This window comes from Budorcas taxicolor, chromosome 4 (assembly GCF_023091745.1).
Source record: "Budorcas taxicolor isolate Tak-1 chromosome 4, Takin1.1, whole genome shotgun sequence".
In the NCBI taxonomy this organism is placed as follows: Eukaryota; Metazoa; Chordata; class Mammalia; order Artiodactyla; family Bovidae; genus Budorcas; species Budorcas taxicolor.
This window is the reverse complement of record NC_068913.1, coordinates 67636982-67657661: the sequence shown is the minus strand read 5'-3', so window position 1 is coordinate 67657661 and position 20680 is coordinate 67636982.

Below are 20680 nucleotides of genomic sequence, written 5' to 3'. Positions count from 1 at the left end.
ACATTAAAACTCTATATTGTTAACTTTGAAATGAAAATTAATATGAACTATCCTTGGCACCCAGAATTTGATTTTTAAATACCACTTTTCCACTAAAAGGTACCAGGGTTCCTTGGAGAAATGGCTGATGCTGGGTCAGGAGGAGCACTCAGAACGTCTTGTGACAGAAAATCAGGAGGTATTAAAAAATGAAGTTCTTTGAAAAGGACACAGAAGCCAACTTGAAGGAACACCCACTGGCTAAAGTTAGAATGATTTAAGCATCACAAATAACTGCAGTTGATTTAAAATGTCAAACATAAAACTAAATCCCCACAAGAGTAAACAAATCTAAAAAAAAAAACTTTAAAAAACTTTGTCTACCATACTACTGGTAGTGACTTTTATACCAACTCTTTACTCTGAAAACTGGTAATTTAAGAAAATAAACATTTAGCCTGCTTTTCTAGTTGCAGATGTATTTCAGGGTAACCAAATGGCCCCAGTTGGTGAGGAAACAGTTCCCTTTACAAAAGTATGCCAGCTAAATAATGTAAAATGAAGGATAGAATTAGAAATTCACCATTTTACAGTCCCTACTGAAATGATTAATTCATACCAGGATCATGAGACCAACAGGTAAAAGTGTGATAGGGAACAGGATATTCACATAGAGCCAGGGATCATGTGCCAGTTATCAGGGGAAATCCATAAAGACAGTGGAGAAATCCGGTCCCTTCCCACCTTAACCTAGGTCAATTTTATCATCACTAAAATTAGACCAACCTGACATGCATCTCCTGATGTGATATAATATGAAGCACCAGCATCATTTGTGAATCACTGTTTCCAAAAATCTTTAACTTCAGAGTAATCAAGCAGGAACTGCAAGGATGACGGATAGAAGCAAACAATCAGAAAAAATCCAGAGCAAGTGGTGAGACATCCTGTAGAACAAATGGCTCAGTCTCTTAAATTAACTCAGTGCCTTTAAAAAAAGAAAAAAAAAAGACAGAAGGAGAGAGGCAATACTGAGGGAGGGCTGTTTTAGATAAAAAGAAGCCTAAGAAACAATACAATGGCTTGTCCTTGGTTCTGGTATAAAAGATATTTTGTGACAATTGGAGAATTTGAATAGAGACTAAAGCATTAGATGATACTAGATAGTTTTGTTGTTTGTTTTGTTTTTTAACAGTATTGTGGGCTTCCCAGGTGGCTCAGTGGTAAAGAATCTGCCTGCCAATGCAGGAAACGCGGGAGACACAGATTCAATCCCTGTGTGGGAAAGATCCCCAGGAGGAGGGAATGGCAATCCACTCCAGTATTCTTGCCTGGAAAAATCCCACGAACAGAGGAGCCTTGCAGCCTATAGTCAATAGGGTCGAAAAGAGTCACCACGACTGAGCATGCACGCATACAATGGCATTGTGTTTATTTAGAAAAACTTCTCTTTTAAGATAATATATTGGTGTATTTAGGAGCAAAATGTTTGCTATCTGTATTTAAAATAATTCAGAAAAATTAAAATGAGGAAACAAACGTTAAGCTGTGTGTATATGGACGCTTATTTTATTATGTTCTATATATTTGAATATTTTCATGTTAAAAAGTAAAGAAAAAAATGGTGATGTAAGTAAAGCACTGGACATAGTGAGCATTCAATAATGAACTTTACTGATATATAGTCTGCAAATAGGAAGGTTCATGCTCTCTCCTGCCCCCACCCCAGACATGAAGGCAGCAGAACTTGACATACGTATTTGGTCATTTCGGTAAGCAAGTTGCTTTTCTTGGCAAGATTGTGCTCTACTGCACCATGAATTCCCAAGGTCTCTGCTGCAGAGTACTACCATTTAAAACATCCTTCTGCATTTTAAACTGCTTTTAAACATTTGAAATATATTTATGATTTAATTACTTTTTAAAGTATGTTGACTTTTTTCTTTCTATACTTCTAAGTGCTTAATTTTATCGTGACTGATTTTTTGCAACACCAGTTTGTGAAAATTTTCTGAAGTTAAACATAGATGTTTCCTCAGACACTGAAAATCTTTTCTTGCCCCAATGAAGCACTTTATTTAGCTTCCCCATGTAGATTGCCAGGTACTGACACCTGTTGGCCAACAAGAGGCAGCAGGTAGCAAGGGGGGGGTTGTTTTCTCCCATTTATTTATCTATTTTGTGGCCGTGCAGCACAGGGGATCTTAGTTCTCCACCCAGGGATGGAAACTGTGCCCCCTGCATTAGACACACAGAATCTTAATCCCTGGGCTGCCAGGGAAGTCCCTCAGATTTAACCAAAATAGATAACCAATAAGAAGATACTGTATAGCACAGAAAACTATACTCAGTATTTTACAATAACCTATAAGAATCTGAAAAAGAATCAGTGACTGAATCACTTTGCTGTACACCTGAAACTAACCCAGCATTGTAAATCAACCATACTTCATTGAAAACTTTAAAATAATTTTTTAAAGTAAAAAATGTAATTAAAAAAAAAACTTTTTTAAAAAGCAAAGCACACTTTAAAAACCCCAAATTTAACCAAAGCCTGGTTAATATTAGTTAACATTCACTGAGTGCTTATTGTATGCCAGTTTAAACTTTTACATTTAATCCTGAAAAGGGCCCTATGCAGAAATTACTACTAAGTCTCATTTTATAGTCAAGGAAACTGAGGTGTGGTCGGTTAAATAACTTGCCCCAGGAAGCAATGACTGATGAAGCAATCTGATTCTGGAGTCATTACTTGGTATTGCTTCCCAAATTTCTCAAATTGTAAAGCCCTCATGGTCTAAATATAACTGGTTATTATTCAAGTGTAATCTCTATCATATCTATAAGAATATTATGAAATAGTAGTACTAGTATTCAATTACTTGATAAAGATAATGAGGACAGATTTCTTCCAAATGCCATCTTTTAATCCAGTAGACTAAGTTTTTGATTGTATCATTAAGACTTTTGAGCACATATACTATATATAATAGTATATATAGTTATATATATGATGGGCTTCCCTGGTGCTTCAGAGGGTAAAGCGTCTGTCTACAATGCGAGAGACCTGGGTTCCAACCCTGGGTCAGGAAGATCCGCTGGAGAAGGAAATGGCAATCCACTCCAGTACTATTGCCTGGAAAATCCCATGGACAGAGGAGCCTGGTAGGCTACAGTCCATGGGGTCACAAAGAGTCAGACATGACTGAGCAACTTCACTTTCCTTTCCTTTCCCTGGTGGCTCAGATGGTAAAGAATCTGCCTGCAATGTGGGAGAGCGGGGTTTGATCCCTGGGTTGGGAAGATCCCATAGAGGAGGGCATGGCAACCCACTCCAGTATTTTTGCCTGGAGAATCCCCATGGACAAAGGTGCCTGGCGGGTTACCGTCCATGGGGTCGCAAAGAGTCAGACACGATTGAGTGACTAAGCATATATATATAAAATATCTACAAAATATAAAATTTTAAAGTAACTATTTTAACTCTCATATCAATGTAAAACATACTTATGTTTTATATGTAAAATTAATTACAGATAGTGGATAAAAATCCATATTTCAAATAGTCCTCCTCAAATTTCCATTTTCCAGCTAATCTTGTCAGGTCTTATTAGATCTTCATTATTTTTATATCATTAGGTCCAGAATGAAGAGCTTGTACCGGAAGTCAGAAATGTCAGCTCGGTGCCTTTCTTCATTCTTCTCTTGTGCTTGCAATTTTAGTAAGAGCTTCAGTCTAGTTCTAGGCAGAAATTTTCTTTGTGATAATTAATTAGCTCTCTGGAAATCCACTTAGCCAAGCAAATTACAGTAAATCACCAGACACAGAAAGTGAATGAAGGAGGGCTAGAGCCACAGTCAACCCCTCCTCAAGAAAGCACTCCCGCCCCTTCCCCAGGGTACCTCACATCTCATGAGACAGATGATGACTGTCCCAATGACTATGGGGTCTAGTGTTAAAGCAAAATTCTTGTATTTTGTAATATTTACTAAGTACAGTAAAGGCAAAGCATATTTTTAAAAATCTAATATCTTAGATTAAAAACAAAAATAGAATCGTTTTCCCACTTCACTGGCTCAAAAGTTAAAAAAAAAATCTCCCCTATGATATCTCCACCAAATCATCAACTTTGAGCGCAAATCCAAGGCCCTCTCGACTGTGCTAATCTCCTTCCAGACTTGTCTCCCATTTCCTGCTATAAATCCATCGCTCTCTTGAAATTGAACTACTTACCGCTCTCCAAATCCACTTCTGTGCTGTCCCGTGTGATTCGCACCGTTACCCCATCCCCCCTCCCAGAAAATCAGAGTCCGGGAAACCAGCCAGGAAGCTGCTGCAGTGATTCAGGTGTGTGATAAGGGCCACAGGGCGAGGCTGGGGAGTGTGGGAGTGCTGAGGAAGACAAACAAAGGCAGCAGTAACAGATGCTACTGACCGATTCGATACAGGTTTCCAAGGAGAGCAGAGATCAGTCAAAGGGAACTCACTGGGTTTTAGGCAGTGAATAGAATTCCTTCCCCATAACTGCTTATTTCACATCCTTGTAGTTGTTCGTATTTATTTTATACCTAGGTGTAACCTAGGACCACATATAATTAATAATAATTTCTCGAAGTTACTTAGTTTTCCTGGGCTTCTTCCTTGTATACATGTTATTAAACTTTTGTTTGATTTTTCTTCTGTTTAAAAAAATAATGATTTCTTTATACTTCAGGTCAGTAATACATATTTATTTAAAATAATACCGGCAGAGCAAAATACTTTTAGGTCTCCAAGGAGATAGAAATCTTCAAAAGATACTCTAAAATATCATTGTGGAATTAAATATGCTGCTTTCCATATAAACTATATGCATTTAATAAGAATTGTTTATTTCATTTCCAGACTGCTTTGGAGAACAAGGAAGGTGAGATTACCTGAGACCAGCTCAGGAATGTTATAATCTACAGCCTCGGCATCCACAGAGTAACCTAACCATTTCAGGCTCAAGTTCAAGCTCTCAGGGTAGAAAACTGGAATTAGCAGGAAAACCAGATCCCTGGTTCCCAGATCAGTACTTCTTTCTAGGAAAATCTACTAAAAAGACAAATTTCAATGGGAAAGCTGTTTGGTGGGCACGGAATCACACCTCTAATCCCTCAGCATTCTAATCTGCCATAAAAAAAAAAAAAAAAAGACAACACACACACCCCCCCACCAAATCAGTCCTTTCTACCTTTACCACCACTACCTTAGTCCAAAGCCGCCATCTGTTCTTGTCAAACTTCTAGAATAGCTTCATTACTTGTCCCTTAATGGTCATATTTATCCTTTTGGAACTGATTCTCCACTCAGCATCCAGAATTTTCCTATCAAAAAGTAAGTCACATCATAGATAGTAGATAGTGAAGTCGCTCAGTCATGTCCAACTCTTTTGGACCCCATGGACAGTAGCCCACCAGGCTCCTCTGTCCATGGGATTTTTCCAGGCAAGAATACTGGAGTGGGTTGCCATTTCCTTCTCCAGGGGATCTTCCTGACCCAGGGATTGAACCCAGGTCTCCCTCATTGTAGGCAGACACTTTACTGTCTGAGCCACCAGGGAAGTCACATCATATGCCTGCCTAAAACACCCCAATAGCTTTTGACTTCTTAGAATGAAATCCAGACTCCTTATCATGGTCTTCAAGGTGCTACATGAGCTGACCATTGCCTACCTCTCGATCTCATCTTCTACTCCTCCTTCTCTTGATCTTTCCACTCTAACCAGCTGACTCCCGTGATGTTCCTCAAACATGCTAAACTCACACTTGAAGCCTTCTCGCGTGGCTTTTATTTTCCTAGTGGAAGAAAATGCTTTATCAATGAACACAGATATCTGGTTTATCTGTTACTGTTCTCATTGTATGTCAACAAATTGGCTTTCTGATGTGTACATCAATCTCTCTTGAGTCTGGTTGTGAGAATCTTCTCCCTGAGCCAAGACAGAATTTCTCAGCCCACAGAGCTAAGAGACAGCTTCATGAGACCCAGCCCCTCTGTCCCACTGAAGTTCTACTGGCCTGAATGGCCTTGTCTAGGACACAACTTAGTGACTGAACTGAAGCATCCAGCTGCCCTTCCTCAGCAGACACTCTGCCTTTTTAATGCATACCTCTTCAAACTTGCCACAATGTGCAAATGTTTTGCCTTCAAGTGTTGTTTTTTTTTTTTAATAATAACACTAAAACTGATTACCAGGATGGTATTCAAAGTGGATGAGCAAGTTGAGCCAGTGAGGCTCTTCTGCACCTTTGGAAACTCAATCTTGTAGCTATGCATAGGATGGATTGGGAGGGAGTAGGATGGGAAGATGGCTGAGTGCTGGATATAAGTTCACTGCAATAGCCAAAGTCATGAAAACATGAACTGGGGCAGTAATTATGGAAGGGAAATGAAGGCATGCAAGAGACTGAAGACATAGTCTTTTAATTTTTTAAATTGTATCACTCCTTTGTGTAGACCTCAGAGGCTGCCTGCTGTTTATTACTTTATCAAGTTCAAGTTCTTGTGCAAGCCTTTATTATCTGATTCCATTCTGTCTGGCTAGTTTGATTTCTCAGGTGATAGTAAACCCACTGGAGGCAGAGACCACACTTTATATTTCTGTATATCTACAGGGCTTACCACAGCAGAAATGAATAGTGAATACTTGCTGGTTAATTGAACCAGAGTCAAAATCTCCTCTACCCTTTGGACAAGTCTCCCCAATCTTTTTTTCTCTATGATTTGTTTCCAGCTTTCCTCGATTTACTGAGGCACTTCAGCTCTGAGTTAAGATTTTAAAATGTATACTAATGCCTTAACATATAAGATCCTATGTAAATTTTATTAACTATGGTGGTATTTATGTCTCCTAGCAGCTTATGATCTGGCACATGACCAAGAAGTATGTCAGAATATGTTAACTCCAAAATGTTTTTGTGGTGGAAGGGCCCATAAAACCCCAGCAGGCAGTAATTTCTCAATAATTTGATAATCTGTATTCTTATTTTGAGATTAATCCTGAGAGGTAGTTGTTACAATAAAGTTTATTATTTAGTGCTTGGGAAAATGGTCTCTTTTGATTTCTATGTCTATTTTTATCTATTACTATATGCTTTGGAAAGGCATTCACCAAACTGTTAACAGTGTTTGCCTATGGGAAGAAAAATGGCATTGGAAGGGGAACAAGTTGAACAAAAAACTTTCATCTTTTCATTCTGTATTCTTTTATATTTTTGCATGTTTGAGCATGTATTTTGGTATTTCTTTTATTATTTAAAATTACTTATATTATTAAATTCACATTTTATGGAATTTTAGGCCAGTATCTCAAGGTCTCATGCCACACAGATAAAAAGAGGGCGAGGACTAAATAAATTGCCTAAAGAGAAAATTGATGCAGCAAATACATATCCAAGTAGGTCTGCCTCTCAAGACATCAATCAAATAATTAGGTCAGATCAAATCAGCCTCACTCTGTGGAAGGATATGATCTCATTCTTAGGGCCTCAAAGCTGCAGAATCTCATGTGCCTTTCTCGATGTTCCCTCTCTCTTCTTTGAGATGTCAGCGGACACAAGAACCAGAATATTTCCAAAATCTGGCTCCGAAAAAGGTCACATGTATGTTCTAGGACAATGACCTGTTAGATATTACTGCCAACTTTAAATCACTTTCAGAAGGTCCTGGAAATACAGCAGTATCTGGAAATACTGGAAATTTAGCAGTATCGCCCTGTCATTTACCATAAGTGTATTAGACCCAGAGGAACCGTTCTCAAGACTGACTACTGTTAAAGTTTGACAAACTGCATCATAATATATTCATTTTCTTGGCTTATATGTTCCTGTTTTTGTAAGACCTCAAATTAATCTGAAATTAAAATTAAAAAAATAATTTGCTGCATTTTTTATTGTTAATAATAGAAGTAATATAAGTAATAACATTTTAGAATGTAGATTTACTTAAATGAAAATCCCAATATTTCCCTTGGTGAGACCTCATTCTTTTCTTCCTAAAAAGTAATTTAAACTTAGCAAATTCTTAATATCATGCATAGTAATTAGGTGAGAGCCAATATTTTCTTAACATCCCTATAAGAAGACTGACTTTGGAATGAGGCCTAGTTTAGAGTCTGGAAACATTTTTGGAAAATGAGAACTATGCTTGGGTTCTCTGCTCAATTAATGTTCTCGGATTTCATGTTTTCAGTCTATTCAACAATATTTAATTGACAACTAACTTTTCTCAGAGACCTATGTGCAAGTGAAGCTGGTTTACTTGACTATAGTACAAGTCTGGATATTTCGAAATCTTTCCAGAAGAGCTGATCTAGTGCTGGTGTCAACCTTTTTTCTTCTTTATTATTTCTGCTCTCACATGAGTACAACACATCCCAATAATAGAGCTACCAAAAGGCATCTCTACTTATTGTCTTTGTTAAACGCTTATTGGCTGAGAAGACAACAGATGCTCTATACAGCTGAGTAACGGAAACTCAAATGGCTCACTGAAAACAAACGGTATTCATGGGAGAAATAGGTATGTTTTGTGTATAGAGAAGAAACTTGCTTCAGTAAGTCATTCTCTAAGCTGCCTATGGGTAGTGCATTGTATATACATCTTTCCCCAATGCCCTAAAAAGTATGTCTCAAGCTAATCATATGAACTTTTTGATTTGCCTTAGGGTGCCACAGAATTGGAGTGGCGAAATTTTGTTTCCATGACCCAACAATTCCACTCCAATGTACATAGCCAAATGAATCAAAAACAGGCCCTCAAATACTTCTACATGAATGTTCATAGCAGTGCTGTTTACAATAATCAAAAGGTAGAAATAACCCCAAGTCCATCGAGGATAAGCACATGATGGTGTATCCCTACTGTAGGAAATCCTTCGGATATAAAAAGAAATGATGTAAGTACTATATCCGCATGCCTAAACCTTTAAAAGATTATGTTAATTAAAAGAAGCCAGACATAAAATGTCACAAATTATATGATCCCATTTAGGTGAAATAGCCAGGTGAAAGTGAAAGTTGCTCAGTCATGTCTGATGCTTTGCAACCCCAAGGACTATACAGTTCATGGAATTCTTCAGGCCAAAATACTGGAGTGGGTTGCCTTCCCCTTCTCCAGGGGATCTCCCCAACCCAGGGATTTAACCCAGGTCTCCTGTATTGCAGGCAGATTCTTTACCAGCTGAGCCACAAGGGAAGCCCAAGAATACTGGAGTGGGTAGCCTATCCTTCCTCCAGCAGATCTTCCCAATCCAGGAATCGAACTGGGGTCTCCTGCATTGCAGGTGTATTCTTTATCAACTGAGCTATCAGGGAAGCCCTCAATCAGAAACAGAAAGCTGATTGGTGATTACTGAGTGAGGCTGGGGGGTGGGCGGGAATGGGAATAACTTAATGAGCATGAGGTTTTATTTTGGAACTGTCTTGAACTAGAAAGAGGTGGTAGTTGCACAACATTGTAGATGTATTACATGTCACCAAAATGTTCATTTTGAAATGGTTAACTTTATGTTATGTGAATTTCACCTCAATAGAAAAAAGGAGAGAAACAAAAAAACCTTTATTTCAAAGGGTTTCTGATTAGAGGTTGTGAGAGGTAACTGCAGAATGTTGGTAGGTAATTTGGACATCAGGTTCCTTTGATTTAAAGTGGGAATGAGGAGTTTAAAGGATTTGACGTGTCTCGCTAACACGTCACTCCTGTTCCCATAGGTACTGCACCCAAGGAATACGAGACCCTTCCTCTCCTGAAAGGGCTGGTGCCAGAACCTTGGTCCCTAGTCGTTAGTCAGTGGATGCTGTGGAAAGGGAAAGTCTGTCATTGCAAATATGCTGCCCCTTCCCTGAAGTATCCTTCTTAGCCTGTCCAGTGCTCTATTAACAATGTGGAGTGTTCAAGAATACCAATCCTACTTGAACAGGAACGTTTCCCAAAGTACTGCTCTGTTACACATTGACCCCATAAGATGGTCTTCCATTCAAAAACAGCATCTGTGGTCCAATGAGCTGGAAACCACTATATTCTGTTTCTTCCTCAATGTCCATGATGTCTGCTACCACACAGAGAAATGTGAGGACGCCTGTAGTAAAGAAACCTTGTGAGCTCCCGACTTTCCCAAAGCACCTCGGTCACAGAACCCTTCTAAAGTGGAAAGCATAGTACTGGCCGTGGGAAACGCTGTTCGGTGTTAGTCATCTGACTTTGATTTGTTTAGGATGATTGTTCAATTCTTGAAAAGTCATATTAAATGAAATCATAGATTATGCAGAAGATTGAAGTAGTGATATTGAAACAGCAGGATGCTATGATACTTGCACAGTCCCCCATCCCCTCTACTTGCCTTTGGTCTGTGGAAAAACTTTAGCCAAAGAATACGTTTAATCAGAAAAGTGAGAAAATGCAGATACAAACAGAAAATAGTCAAAGGAGACCAATTAATAATAATGTCATTAAGCATAGTCAAGGACCTTTAGTTCCGTCTCAAGAAATGTAGGTAATAATCTGAGCCATTATCCTGTGAGTTGATCTTATAGATACTGAAACCCCACCAGGTCGAAGAAGTTAACATGATGAACAGACTGTAGCCATGACATTAGCTGTCACAATTCTGAGAACGGGCTTCAAGAAAATGGGCACAAACTGACCCTGGAGCTGAAGATTAACTGTACCTAAAACAAGATGATGTTGGTCAGACCACTGATGACCAACTTCAGGATGACTGTCAGAACTGAACTGTGCTGATTCTGCATAGAGCCTCCTTCCTTGTCTGTAAAAGTTCTTGCCCCCAGATTGTCAATGGGAGGGGATGAGGGAGTCGGCCTTTGGACAGGCATCCACCTTCCCACCCCCTTCAACCTTGGTTGCCAGCTTCCAAAATAAAACAAACTTTCTTTTCCACAAACATGGCCTCTTTAATGGCTTTTGAGTGGCAAACTGCTGGACCTGGGTTCGGTAACAGTATGTTAGCTAGCAAGGGAAGACTCTAAATGTTTGTACTGGTCTGATTTACCCCGGCCCGGCTCCGCAGGTAATAACCTTTTCTCATGGGACTGACTCATCAGAATGTTGCATGGCTTTGCTGGTTAAACACCTGAGAATCAGCTTGAAACTGCAGTTATGTATAAAAATACTTATCCACCACCAACCTCTATTAACTGCAGTAATGGCTGCAAGCTGTTGAAAATAAGAATTTCATTCAAGTCTGAGTGCAGGCGTGAGAGAATACAAAATTCTCAATTAAAAGTAGAAAAAGATTTGGCTCTACTTCCCTCCCAACTGACTTCATCCCTTTAAGACTGTCAAAGCAGTTTAAAGTCTTGACAGAACAGGTTAGACAACTTCATGGAAATTAATTAGCACTGGTAACAGTGGCAGGTGCTGTTAGGCCAGGAGCTTCTCGAAACAAAATGCTTGCGCTTAGTCATTAAAATGTTTTACTAAGTGTCAGTACTGATTCATGTTTTTGGCAGCAGATTAAGGGTTCTTTCTAAATTCCAATGTGGAAGGGATCTGTTGGCTTAGCAAGTTCTCCTCCCTGGTGTACTGTGATTTTCCATGCTGTCAGGTAATCAAAAATTTTCGCAATACATGTAATCACTAATGAATTGATGATGACAATCATTATTATATTTGGTGGTTCCAAGTCCTTCCGCCAACCTGGTGTGTATTGTCGGATGGGCTCCTGAGGGGTTCCAAAGTGGGCAAATAGCAGTAACTGCTGGTTTGGCACAGAACGAGGCATGTCTGCTGGGTTCTCAGCCAGGTGTCAGACAGGAAAGTTTAGAGGTTAATAGTGAGACCATTTTTAGGAAGACTGTCTTCCATCTATCTTAGAAATTATAAGAAATTAAGATATCTCTGAGGAAGAAACTTAAAATATATATTTTTCCCATTAAATCATTTCATCCACCCTCTTAAAAATAATCTCCTTTGTACAATTATTTTGCATCTAATTTTGCCAACCTATCACTGCCTAAGGAACAAAATAAAAAAAAAACTCAAAAGACTGAAACCCAGCAAAATATTGGTTGATATTTACATTAGCAAATTAAGATTAGAGTGAAAAGATTCCTGCTAAAAATAAGACCTGTGAGTTTGGGGCTACCTGAAAAAGACTTTTCCTACTCTTCTTTCTGGGAAAACTCTTATTTGTTCTTTAAAATCAAACAAATGTTACTTGCTTTATCAAACCATCCCTAACCTCCAGGTAGATACAACCCTCTATAATTCTGGATTTATGTCTTTACTGTTGCACTAAAACAATTTTAATTATTTGTTAATATACTTCCTCCCTTACTAGCCTAGGATGCCCACAGAGGGTAGGAACTATAACTCATTCAACACAAATTTATTGAGTGATACTATGTGCCAGCAGGCTCAGATAGTAAAGAATGTGCTTGCAATGTAGGAGACCTGGGTTCAATCTCTGGTTGGGAAGATCCCCTGGAGAAGAGAATGACTGCCCACTCCAGTATGCTTGCTTGGAGAATTCCATGGACAGAGGAGCCTGGTGGGGGCTACAGTCCATGGAGTCACAAAGAGTCGGATTCAACTGAGCAACTAACACTTTCAAGACTGCAGTACTCATCTTTTCATTCCCTGCACTTAGGATGTGCTGTCCCATCACTGACTACTCAGCAATGAGGTGCTGAATAATTGAATAACTGAGTTAACTAAGGATAAATGAATGAATTGATTCTACTGGGTAATGTAGAAAAGGTACCAGTTTTGTTTTAATGAAGTTTCCCAATTTACAGGCAGAATCAGTACAGAGAGAGGTTAACTTCCTAAGGAGAGCAGGAACTGTCATTCTGCTAGAGACACAGTGCTTCAATTTCTGGTGAGCCTTTAGTGTTTAAAGAGACCAGAGCTATAAGGTGGTATAACTGGGAGATGGCAGTCCTAGCCTGGTCTCTTCTATGTGCTGAAGCTCCACCCTGTTCTGAAATACAGATAGCTGGCTAAATCAGGAAAATTGCCAGGGCTTCCATGCTAATAACCAGAAAGGATGGGGTGAAGGGAAAATGGACCAAGACTAAAAAATAATACAAATGAGATATTTAAAAGACTGTAGGGTTTTCCCATTACTATGACATGCTTTTTGCAGAATCCCTAAGTCCTATTGTTCTTTCTCTTACAGTATTTCCCGGATAGTCTGTCTCTCTTTGTAAAGAGTGTGTTAGATTCCATACGGTTGTTGAAAATCATTTTGGACAGCAGGGAGTATGTTTCCAAGGTAAGCCTGAGCCATCCTCAGCCCTGAACTCACTCATCAGCAGTTTGCCCAGGCAGGCAGACAGTCTCCCGGGCTGGTTCAGACAGGCTGTGATGCCTTGGAGTTTCACACTTGAGGTGAAGGCTTGGTGAATGGAGGCTGATCTAGTCCCAGGAGCAAGTGTGATTTCTGTGGTCAGTTTTGGCATGAAGGAAGAGAGACAAGAAAGAAAATTATTAATCTTGAGCTCCTGGTCAATTCCCTTGCCTATTTTCTGCCTGGTTCTTCCAATTCTTTACCAGTCTCCTGAGGCTAACTTATGGTCAGCAAATGACATGTTTTGTATTTTAACCTTAAGAGAAAATAGAGACCACCAGGCATCTACATTTCTTCCTTTCCATATTATGCAAGTCCTCACCTATCATTCTCCACTTTCCTTGTCTCAGAGGAAGAGGATGTGTTCATTTGCTGTAGAACAAATTATCCCCAAATTTAACAGTTTAAAAGAATGTTTATCTTCTCACAGTTCCCATGAATTGGGAATTTTGAAGTAGCTTAACTGGGAGAGCCTGGCTCAGGGTCTTTCATGAAGTTGCAGGCAAGATGTCAGCTTGGGCTTTACTCACGGGAAAGCTTGACTGGGGCTAGAGGACCAATTTCCAAGATGGATCATTCACCTGGCCCTTGGCAGAAGGCCAGAATCCCTAACCACATGGGCCTCTACGCTGAAATGCTTTCATGTTCTCATGAAATAGCAGCTGACATTCCCTAGGTTGAGTAATCCAAAGAACAAGTATGGAAGTCACATCACCTCTTACAATTTACTCTCAAAGCTTCACGTCATCACTCCCACTACATTCTATTAGAGGTGATACACCAAGTACCACCTACACTCAAGGGGAGGCTAATTAGGCTCCATTTTTTGAAGGAAGGGGAATCAAAGAATTTATGAGCATCTTTTAGAACTTCCACAGAAAGATCCCTCTTCCTTTTCAGGGCTAATTCCTCCACACATGAACTTGATTCCATACTTTCCCACCTGCATTTCACTAACTGATCGTGTTCTTTCTTTCCTTAAAAAAATTTTTTTTTTGTCTTTTTATTTTGGCTGTGCTGGGTCTTAGTTGCGGCATGCAGGATCTAGTTTCCCAACAAGGGACTTGAACCTGGGCCCTCATGCACTGAGAGCACAGAGTCTTAACCACTGAACCACCAGGGAAGTTCCTCAACTATGTTCTTTATTAACTTCTCAATAGTAGGTCCTGTTTATTGAGCATTTACTGTGTCTAGGCTGCAGTGTCAAACACTTTATTAAATGAATAATCTCACTTAATATAAAATATACAACTCCACGGAGGAGAATGATTACCTTGCTTTTACAAACAAGTAGACCAGGGTTCAGAAGGTTTAACTGAGATGTCCAGTGTCAGATCACTCGTAGGTAGGAAAGTGGTTACTTAAGCCCAGCTCTGACTGGCTGCATAGTTGTGCTGTTCTCCACTAATCTACTTGATACGGCTCCTCATGGACTTTTGATCTCTGCCTCTCCATCAGCTGCTTCTTACTTCTCAAAGAGGCTCAATTCTTCCTCATATAGAAATTACCTTCCTTTGTGTCCTGCCTCATTCAAGCTTTACCACATATGCCCATTTGTAAAGTAGTGGTCAGCAAACACTTCCTCACTCCCATTTTCTCCAACTCACAACTATCCAGGCCTGCACTTAGTAAAATGGAGTAATCAATGACTTCCTAATTTCCAAATCCAGTGCTTCCTCTTCAGCCCGCACTTTGCTTTATTTCATCAATTCTAAGATGCACAATTTTTCATACTTCTGAAATCTAGATGTCTTAAAGGCAATGGCACTTAATATGTGATAGAATAAATTTCCTTGCTCCTCTTTAATTTCATTGCCTTATCCTGGAAACTCCCCACTCTCAAGTCAGACGTGCCTGTGAACAAGCTCTCCTCTTTCCCTTCCAATAGCTCTGTTGTCGTCAGCTCCTCTTCCTCAGACACATGTCAGAGAGTGGTGTAGATAATTTGGTGGTATAGGACCCCAAAATATCTTTGGCATGTTTTGACCTGAAAACAATCAAGGTCCAAAAGATTCATGAAGAACTTTGAGAGGCTCCCTAACTTCCTAAAGAATGTAGACAGAGGACCTATTCCAGGAAAGGGACTGTCGTTACAGATAACTATAGTGTGAAGTAGGTGAACTGTAGTATGAGCTAGGTGTATGGACAGGGAGGACCCTGGCAAAGTCTGCTTGTGAGTGTCTCTCTGTGTCCCATTGTCTCTGTGTGGCCCAGCAAACATTTGTTTACCAAACACCTGCTTTTCCATCTTCAGGTGAACTGCCTTCTTCTCCTTTGAGGTCAGAAACCACAAACCCAACATCCTCTTTAGTCTTTAACTAAAGGTGGTATTTACTGTGAGGGTTTCGGTCATTTAAGAAAGTTACTCAGTTTTGCTGAGCTCTCCTGTGTATACATGTTATTAAACTTTTGATTTTCTCCTTAATCTGTCTCATGTCAATTTAATTCTTAAAGCAACCAGAGGAACCTACAAGGATGGAAGAAAATTTCTTCCTCCCAGACAGTGGTGACTCATCATTTTTATGTTAGGCTTTATTGGGTAATCTACTACAAAATCTCCCATACCACACCTATGGTAATAACCCCAAATTACAGCTTCGTGGGCTTCCCAGGTGGTTCAGTGGTAAAGAATCTGCCTACCACTGCAGGAGACATAGGAGACGTGCGTTCAATCCCTGGATTGGGAAGATCCCTTGGAGTAGGAAATGGTAAACTGCTCCAGTATTCTTGCCTGGAAAATTCCATGGACAGAGGAGCCTGGTAGGTTGCAGTCCACGGGGTCACAAAGAGTCAGACATGATTGAGCAACTAAGCATGCGTGCACACATGCAATTTCTGCTTCCACCTCCATATTTCTTTAATTAATAACTTACACTTGTATGTCAGGCAAGAACACTGGGGTGGGTTGCCATTTCCTCCTACAGGGTATGTCATTTACAAGTACAACAAACTTGGCAAACATTAACCACTTTCCAGAGTAACTTTCCTGCTTTTATTCCCTATCTTGTTTGTTTTATATTCTCTTACTTTTGAGTTTTGCTCTGCCAAGAAATTGTGCATCCAAAGATTATTTATTCATCAACTCGATTAGTCCAAGTTCTCAAAGCCAGCTTAGGCTCTCAATATGATGATTTAGGTTGAGGGTAGAGAATAATACAGTTACTGCTGCTATCAAAAAGACTGTCAGATAGATGATATCATAAAATTGATATAGTCAGTGGAAGTGGAGTGACTAATTCTAAGTAGTCTTTAACATCTTCTGAAATTCTTTAACAGCAAATATTTTTAAAAGATATAATTATAACTCAGTGTAGTTTGACATACAAATTTCTTATACTTTTATATTATTAAATGATTACAGGACTTCCCTGGTGGCACAGTGGATAAGAACTCACCTGCCAATGCAGAGGACACAGATTCAGTCCCGGGTCTGGGAAGATTCCACATGCCACAGAACTAATCCCACGTGCCACATTTATTGAGCTGGTACTCTAGAACCCGAGAGCTGCAGCTACTGAGCTTGTGAGCTGCAGCTACTGAAGCCAGTGTGCCCCAGAACCTGTGCTCCGCAGCAAGAGAAGCCACTAGAATAAGAAGCCGGCGCACTGCAGCTAGAGAGTAGACCTCGCTCGCCCCCACACATAGCAACGAAGACCTGGTTCAAATAAAAATAAATTATTTTAAAAATTATTACTAATGTAAGCTTATCTAAGGAACAAGACTAGTAAAAGATATAGAGAGTCCAGATTAATAAGGATTTCTATAAATAAATCCAGGTCTTGCAAAAGCTAGAATATTAGCCAGCATTATTTTTTACCCTCTTAAAAACAGAGAAAACATTATTGCTTTCAAATCAAAATTGTCAAACCAGTTGATTCAAAGTGTATGGAATTAAGCCTTTTCGTTTTCTTGAATTCTCTTCTATTAATATTAAATAGTATCAGCTTCTCTAAGTCAAAATCAAAGCTTGTTTAACGTGCAATTTAGAAATTCTCTCTGGAGGTGGGCAAAGATACACCAATCTATTTGTTTAGAAGCTATTTGTGCCTTATATTCATCAGCATTCTCCAGAGAAACAGAAACAATAGGATGTGGACATATACTGACAGATTTATTATGAGGAACTGGCACTTGCAACTTCTCACAGTTGTGGAGGTTGCAAGTGCAAACCTCTGGCCTGGGCCAGCACCTGGAGACCCAAGAGCGCTGCTGGTGCAGATGAAGTCTGAAGACAGTTTGCTGGCGAACTCCCTTATGTATAGGGAGGCCAGTCTTTTGGTCTATTAGGGTCTTCAACTGGTTGAATGGGGCCCACCCATGTTATGGTGGGCAATCCAGACTTAATTTTTTAACTGGAGTACAGTTGTTCTACAGTGCTGTGCACAGCAAAGTACATCAGCCACATGTATGCATATACCCAGTCCTCCCTGGATTTCCTTCCCATTTAGGCCATGACAGTGTTGAGTAGAGTTCCCTGTGCTACACAGTTGGTTCTCATGAGTTGCCTGTTTCATGCTTCAGTTCAGTTCAGTCGCTCAGTCGTGTCCGACTCTTTGCAACCCCATGAATCGCAGCATACCAGGCCTCCCTGTCCATCACCAACTCCCGGAGTTCACCCAAACTCATGTCCATCGAGTCGGTGATGCCATCCAGCCATCTCATCCTCGGTCGTCCCCTTCTCCTCCTGCCCCCAATCCCTCCCAGCATCAGAGTCTTTTCCATTGAGTCAACTCTTTGCATGAGGTGGCCAAAGTACTGGAGCTTCAGCTTTAGCATCAGTCCTTCCAAAGAAATCCCAGGGCTGATCTCCTTCAGAATGGACTGGTTGGATCTCCTTGTAGTCCAAGGGACTCTCCAGAGTCTTCTCCAACACCACAGTTCAAAAGCATCAATTCTTTGGCGCTCAGCTTTCTTCACAGTCCAACTCTCACATCCATACATGACTACTGGAAAAACCATAGCCTTGACTAGATGGACCTTAGTTGGCAAAGTAATGTCTCTGCTTTTGAATATGCTCTCTAGGTTGGTCATAACTTTTCTTCCAAGGAGTAAGCGTTTTTTAATTTCATGGCTGCAGTCACCATCTGCAGTGATTTTGGAGCCCAAAAAAATAAAGTCTGACACTGTTTCCCCATCTATTTCCCATGAAGTGATGGGACCGGATGCCATGATCTTCGTTTTCTGAATGTTGAGCTTTAAGCTAACTTTTTCACTCTCCTCCTTTAGTGTATATATGCCAATTCCAATCTCTCAGTCCATCCTACCTCCCTTTCGCTCTTGGTAGCCGTACATTTGTTTTCTACAAATCCAGACTTAAATATTAATCTCATTCCAAAACACCCTCCGAGGTAACACAAAATTGATGTTGACATACCCATACAATGAAAAAATTCTTATCAAACTTTCAGGAAAGCTAGATAATTATAGTGAGATATAGAGCTGAATTTCTACTTTATGATATGCTATTTTCTCATACTTGTTCAGTCCATTTGTAAATTGAGCTAGGGGTTCAGCTTTCAAGTTTATTTAACACCTTGTTGTTGGGTCACAAAGCTTTCCCTCATGTCTTGATGTGGCTCATTGTATTTATATATTATTCCATGGAACTTCCCTATTTCTTTTACTAGAGAATGGAGGAAGAGTCTTGTACTTAGAACTCTTTCAATTTCTTGAGATGTCATGAAGCTAAAAGATAAGCCAGAAGCAATCATTGTTACTCCATCTGCATTCCCAAAACACATGATTAGACACATTTACACAACTGTTATACAAACTAGCTCGTTAAGTCATAAAAAAGTTTCAATTTTTTCTTTGCCAACATTTCCCTCCCATTTGATAGCAGATGTGTCTGAGTTAGATATAACCTATGGTGTTCACAAATAACAAATTCCTGTGGCTAATTAATCTCTAGTAATTAACAAATGCAAAAAAAAAAAAAAAAAGCTGCCTGATGGGACTTCTGGGATGCTGGTGTGAGGACGCAAATAAATTTGAAAAAGAACACAATTGAGAGATTCATGTCTTCTGATTTCAGAACTTACTACAAAGCAGCAAGACAGTGTGGTCCTGGCATAAAGAAAAACACACAGATCAATAAACTGAGAGTCTAGAAACAAACCCTTGTATTTACAGTCAATTGATTTTCAACAAAGGTAATTCAGTGGGGGGAAAGAACAGGCTTTTCAACAAATGGTGCGGGGACAACTAGGTATTGACAGGCAAAAGAGTGAAGTTGAACTCTTCTCATATTCAAAAATTACCTGGAAATAGTCATGGACCGAAATGTAACAGTTAACACAATGCAATTCTTAGAAACACAGCGGTGAGCTCATTACCTTAGGTTAGACAAAACCTACTAAAGTGTGACTTCAAAGCACATGTGAAAAAGAAAAAAACAGATAAACTGAACTTCATCAAAATTAAAAACTTTTGTGCTTCAAAGGGCATCATCAAGAAAGTGCAAAGAAAATCCAGAGTAGGAGAAAGCAAAAATCACACAGTACATGAAACAGTGAGCCTTGGATTTTGTCTTTGGGCAAGTTAATTGCCTGAAAAGTACCAAGGGGAATGCTTCTCAGGTGGCACTAGCCGTAAAGAACCTGCCAGTACAGGAGACATAAAAGACAAGGGTCCAATCCCTGAGCAGGGAAGATCCCCTGGAGAAGGGAATGGCAACCCACTCCAGTATTCTTGCCTAGAGAATCCCATGGACAGAGGAGGCTAGTGGGCTACAGTCCATAGGGTCACAAAGAGTCGGAGACGATTGAAACAACTTCACACACACACACACACGCACGCACCCCCACCCACCCACCCAAAGAGAACAGTTTGCCCACAAGAGCAGAAAGGATTTTCAATTATTTCTTATTCTAGTTCAGAATAAGTTCCTTATCATCTGCAGCCTCTTAACTGGGTGCCCCCATCCATCTGCTACTTGATGCCAAAATTGTCATAACAGAACACAGATGTTTGCCATCCCTTTGTTTAACAGCCTGGATGAACCCCACGTTACCAGTAGAATTAAGTACAAATGCCTTTAAAAATGGCATGCAAGGCCTGTCATGATCTGGCCCCTATGAAGCCACATCTCTACCAGTGACCCAACCCCACCTGCCCTTCCCTGGATGCCCTCACCTGAGTTCCTCCTCTATCACAGTTCCCTCTACTTGGATGCTCTCTCCTTCTCTGCAAGGAAAACCTCCACTCAGCCTTCCGATATCAGCTCTTCCCTGAAGCCTCCCCTGATTCGCTCATCAAAGCAAATCGCTTCCTTATTTGTGTTCCAAAGCACTTCATACAGACTTTTCCACTCCATTACTCAGCATTTACCACATTGTATGGTAATTATCTGATTTTTTGCTCCCACC